Source organism: Phascolarctos cinereus, unplaced genomic scaffold, assembly GCF_003287225.1.
Source record: "Phascolarctos cinereus isolate Bilbo 61053 unplaced genomic scaffold, phaCin_HiC Scaffold_9;HRSCAF=440, whole genome shotgun sequence".
Taxonomy (NCBI): domain Eukaryota; kingdom Metazoa; phylum Chordata; class Mammalia; order Diprotodontia; family Phascolarctidae; genus Phascolarctos; species Phascolarctos cinereus.
In genome coordinates this window covers 12,106,048-12,111,963 of record NW_027556402.1, presented here as the reverse complement: position 1 = coordinate 12,111,963, position 5,916 = coordinate 12,106,048, and the positions used below count along the sequence as shown (strand labels likewise).

The 5,916-nt window shown below is 41.9% G+C and overlaps 1 pseudogene; it reads right to left on the bottom strand.

Annotated features, from left to right (window-relative positions):
- Nucleotides 1–2,218: 2,218 nt before the first annotated feature.
- Nucleotides 2,219–3,660, bottom strand: LOC110222996 (zinc finger and BTB domain-containing protein 12-like; annotated as a pseudogene).
- Between the last annotated feature and the right edge of the window lie 2,256 nt (nucleotides 3,661–5,916).

Below are 5,916 nucleotides of genomic sequence, written 5' to 3'. Positions count from 1 at the left end.
AAGCAAACCCACTGTGTGATCCTTCACTCTGGTACAATGGAGGGACCATTAACATAGGAGTTGAGAGGCTATATGTTCAAATACAACTTCTGAGGAATATTATCAGTCTAAAACTGAAGTCAGTCACTTTACCTCTTGGGGTCTCAGTTTCCTCATGTGTAAAATTGGTAAACTGGATTAGATGGCTTCTGAAGTACCTTCTAGACTTTTTATCCTTATCATCTAAGGATTCTTTACTTCACTTCATTATTCTCTTTGAGTATAATGATCATTATGAGTCATCATCTTCAATATTTATGTAAATCTATGATCTGACTGGTTCAAGCACTCCCTCTATCAATGCACATCCCAGGCAACACATAGTTTAATCAACTATGATGAATGAAAAGCATTTACTAAGCACTAATTATTGGCTGGATGTAGAGCTAAGTGCTGGAGATGTAAATATGAAACAGAAAATAAGTTCCTGAACCCAAGGAGTTCATAAATTTTAGTGGGGGAAAAACAGATAAAAGAAGCTAGAAGGGAGGGAGTAGGTACATAGTGACATGGTGTGGAGATTGCCAGGAAAAAAGATCCAGGCAAGAAAAGAAGAAAGTTCACTCTCAGATCCAGATCACCAGAGTGATCCTAGGATCAGAGGCCAAGGTCCTTGTGGGAGGAGGATAACAAGGTTGAGAATAATGCCTCAAGAGTAGGCAGCATGGGGTTTGGCAATGGTCTGGCACATTGCAAACCACAGCATTCCTGCATAGGTATTTACCTAATTTCTCTGTGTAGGATCTATCCAGCATTCTGCAGAGCTTCCTTTGACTCCCTAAACATTTCATCAATGCCAGCTTTGCACTCTGGCTATCTGTCTATTGTTGCCCAGATATAGATGTGATTCCATCTGGCAGGACCAGCAGGAGAAGGCATAGAAAGATCCCTTCTTCCTCCATATTCTATCTTTTTATATAAAGAAAAGAAGGTTTTTTTTAATTTTGTGGAAAATAGCAGCAGAAACTGAGACCACAGATTCAGAAAACTCATGAAAAATTTAATTTCCTTAAAAATATTGAATATGTTTGTATCACGCCTTCCCCTTCCCAAGAGCCTTTTTCTAGGAATTTTCCTCTTTTCACCATGTTACCTCCCCAACCCTTCCTAACTTCTCACTTTCTTCTGACTTTCGCTTCTATTTGTTTTCTATTCTATTCTATTCTATTCTATTCTATTCTATTCTATTCTATTCTATTCTATTCTATTCTATTCTATTCTATTCTATTCTATTCTAGCTTGACAGAATACACAGAAGGGGAGGATCTGTTGCTATTTCCTTGAGATCTAGTAGGGTAAGGCATTAGCCTCCGGTTGGGAAATGAAGCTCTAGCAGGAGCCACTATGTCCCAGAGCAGTGGAGTTACTGGGAGTTATGGGGGCATTAGAAACATTACACCAGGGAGTTCCTCAGTAGGAAACCCACTGAAAGACATCACCATTTTTTCTTTCTTTTTTGGTCACCATTTGTCATTTTTTGGTCTCCTGAGACAAAAGACCTGTCCCCATCCCCTCATTCCTTCTTCCCAGCATGATAAAACAAACCAATATGATCTTTATCATTTTTCCTGGAACTGGGTAACCTTTTCCTCCTAATATACTCTCCCAAGAACTTAAGAGGTTCCCCTGCTCCATTCCCATACAAAGAAAGCTATAGCTTTGCTAAGACTCCTAACAAATTCCCACCCACCCTACCCCAGCTGATAGAGCCTTTGTTGATAGAGCCTTTTCTATAATTTCCTCATGCTATGATAAAATTGTCTTCTCCTATATTACCCTTTTTACCATTTACATCTTACACCAGCCTCACAAGGTAATCTAACTTTTTTTTTCAGAAAAGTACTTTCCCTCCCTCCCCTGGGCTCTTTTACTCTAGAATACAGAAAAATGCTCTTTCTTCGTTATCCCCAGGAAAGACTTGATAATCCCCTGATCAGGGTCTTATCCCCAGGGGTGGGCAACATGGAGCCTTCTAGGTTCAGCCATTTGACTGAATCCAAACTTCACAGAACAAAGCTGGTCTAACCCCTTCTTATTCTCCAAGGAAGACCTGAGCAGCTGATCTTTTGTTGTTTTTTCTCTTGGAAGCAGAAAATCCCCTTTCCCCTATCAACTTCTTCCCCTTGGGGAGAGAGGATCCTTTACCACCCCCTTCTGCCAGTAGTCTCCTCACCTCACCCTATACCCTCCCCTCCAGGGAGTGGAAGAGGACATTGATTTCTGACACACTGGCATCAAAGATGTTCTCTGCTGTGGTATTGTGCTCTTTGAGGTAGTGTTGAAGGGTAAGTTTACAGGCAGAGTGCACATCCCAGTAAAGAACCATGGTTGAATTGAGCCTGAAAGTACAGGTTGAGATGGTCATGTAGGGTAGACTTCTGCATGAAGCACTTGCCCCAAATGCTACAGGAGTGTGACTTGACACCTTGGTGGATGTTCACATGATGGTTGAGGTTACTGCTATGGTTGGAGCTGTTTCCCACATTGAGAGCACATGAAGATGAAAGTGCTGGGCTCTCATGTGGAACACAAGTCTTTTTCTCATTCTGAAACACTTCTGGACACTTGGCATGCATGATGTCCTTCAGTGGGTTTCCTACTGAGGAACCCCTGGTATAATGTTTCTAATGCCCCCATAACTCCCACTAACTCCACTGCTCTGGGACATAGTGGCTCTTGCTAGAGCTTCATCTCCCAACCTGAGGGTAATGCCCTACCCTACTAGACCTCAAGGAAACAGCAACAGATCTTCCTCTTCTGTGTCATCTGTAAAGCTTAAAAGTACTTCACCACCTTCTGGGGTGCTGTGCTATCATCAGGGTCATCAATAGTCATTTTTTTCTGATCTTGTTGATGACAACTCCACTACTCCCTCTGAAGCCAAGACCATCTCCAAGGTTAAGGCTTTCCCCAAGTCCAAGGCTCCCTTGAAGGCCAAAGTTCCATTCAATGACTGCAGAAAAAATAAGTATCTGTACCACTCCTGATGCTGATGCTACCTTGGCAATGAAGATATCTGACACATCCTCTTCTTCATCTTCTTGTACCTTTAGCTCAATGTCTTCATCTAGGGGAAATTCTAGCTTCACTGGCCAGAGAAGAGGAGATGTAGGAGATGGTGGGTGGGGTTTGGGAGCTGACTTTGGGATTCAGGCAGGTGGCAGGAGTGACTTGGTAGAGCTGAAGCCAGTCAATCCAATCTCTTCACTAACTCCATCTTTTTTCAGGCCAATCTTGGACTCAATGAATTGGCTCAGGGAATTTCTTCATTTCTCTACTATATGCTCCATTTGGAGATGCAAGACAACAGTTATGTAGTTGACAATGTTATGGACAACAGACACCAGAGCCCCAATAGAGCAGGAGAAGAGGAAGTCTGCCATGATTCTGGCATTGTGCAGGAGTGACACCTGTAGCTCTGAACTGAGATTGAGAAGAAACTGGTCATGAAGAAACAGGGAGCAGCCTGCCAAGATTATCTTGTAGCCCAAGACCTTGAGACTGCTGGCTACAATGGTGACATCCCAGAAGTGCTCCTTCCCAGAGCTGGTTCATATTTCACACAGTGGCAGCCTCAGGCCCTGGGAAGTAGAATCACAAGATTTTCATTCCAGATGCCATGGTGCTGAGTGTTCTGGGGAAAGTTTCCTGGCTCAGTTCCCCCCAATATTCTTGCTAATATTCCTCTTCCTCCTAGATACTAGTCTCTCATTCCCACCCCTGCCAGAAAGAATTCAGGGTTTCCCCTGCCCTACAATCCTCAGACTCATTTCACCTTCCCAATTGGCCCTCTATCTTCACAATTCAACCTTTGCTGAATAGATAAGGCAGCTCATAGCACTTGGATAAACAGGAAGCCTCTCATTTAAATCCTTCATCTAAAAAGGAAGATCGCCAGACCTTCTCATTTGGCCTTTCATTGTGCCATGAGGTCCATTGGACCTTCCAATCAACCTTGCAGATATATTCTCCAAATCCCCAGCCATTGTCATGTGATTTACTAATTTACCCTGGAAATCCTGAGGCATTGTCATCCACCCAGAAGCTTCATCCTTATGAACACCAGGTTTTTCCATCCACTCTGCAGCTGAAACCTCATAAATGTGTTGCATTCCCAATTAGAATGTGAGCTCTTTGAAATCAAGGACTGTCTCACTTTTCCAATTATATCCTCAGTTCTCAGCATAATGCTTTATGTATACTTAGTACTTAATAAATGTTTTCTCATTTATCCTTCACTCATACCGTTCAATAACTTACACTTTATTCTTTTCAAAGATGCCATGCATTATGCTTTGTGATAATGTTCAACAAGACAAAAATGACCCTGTGTCCTTTTGTCTCTTTGTTCAATTCTAGTGAAGGAATGCCAAGAAAATACACAATTGTGGAAGGAGATTTTAGTTGTGCCTCATTACAGTTCTCGCAGTTCTATGCATGCCACCTAAGCATAAGAATACTGACTATTCTTGATCTCTGGATAGAGGAAATCCCCTGTTGAGGGTAAAAATTACATGAGTTGGGCACAGTGCAACTCAATTTCTCTCCAATACATGGTCATCCACTCATACCTCTACATCACTGCAAAGGGCCAGGTTCCTTGTCTACAACTCAAATCCTAATGTGTATAGAACACAGCCACCAAACCCACAGTTTCAAGACTAGTATAGGGGGAGTATGTGAGAGCAGATATGACTGTGTCAGTACACGTAGAGACTTCTGGTCTCACTTCCTTAAAAGAAACTTAGTTCAGTCAACCAAGCCCAAATATGCACCATTGTAACAGACCATGGGTATCCTTGGAAGCCAGGACCAAGACAAGTACTTACCCTCTAAAAGGAATATTCTTTGGGGTAGGGATAGGGAGGTAGAGGGAGCATCAGAATGAAGATTAGAACTCTTTTACTTTAAAGTCTATTAATTATAAAAAAAAAAATGAAGTCTGGCTAAGGAATGGATTTTTCCCTTCGAGAAATCCCTGTTGAAGCACTTGAGGAAAAAAAAATCATCTGCAGAAGATATAACAGCATAAATAACAATGGCATCATGGGGACTCTGTATTATCCTCATGTATCGGCAAACCACATTTAACAGAACAAATATTTTTGCCTGGAGAGAGGTAGGCTCTCCAAACAGAGATTAATCCTCTTAATGGATTTTCCTTACCTCAGTGAAAAATGCATTATGAGCTCTTAGGTCACACTCAACACACTGTTCAATTTTTATATGATGGGAGGTTGGCACCAAGATCATTTTTCTTTCACACTGTGGGTAAAAAAACAATGAGCTGGGAGGTTTGGAGCCAGACTCTTTAATCACTTGCTTAAGACTCAGCTCTCCAATACAGCTACATTCATCTAGGCTTTTTTCTTTTTTCTTTTCTTTTCTTTCTTTTTCTTTTCTTTTCCCTTTCTTCTTTTTTGTGGCAGTTATATAGAATTTGCTATGAAGGAAAAAATCAACATACTTCAGCTGTGTGCAAAATGTTTGTGTAATCAATAAGACTGCCCTTGTCAGCCACTTCATTAGTGGGACTCGTTCTCTGAGTGCTTGTTTCAACAACCTTTTCCTGGCAAAATGGGGGAAAGCTCTTGTCACCCTTTCTCCTTCCTCCCACCCAAACACCCAAGGCAGAAAGGAGAGCATTGTCTCCTGATTGACAGAGCCCAAGACTGGAAACTTTCTTACTTAGAAAGAAGGCTGTGGCTACATTACCTCTGTGGGTCTGACTACCACATCCCAGGCTGGCCATTATCTGATCCCAGTTAATTATATGCACTGGCTTCTTTGTACATCTTTGCCTTTGAGGATTCCTCTTCAATGGGCATGCCACATATCCAATGGACAGTTATTTAGCCGTGAAAGACTTCAATCCCA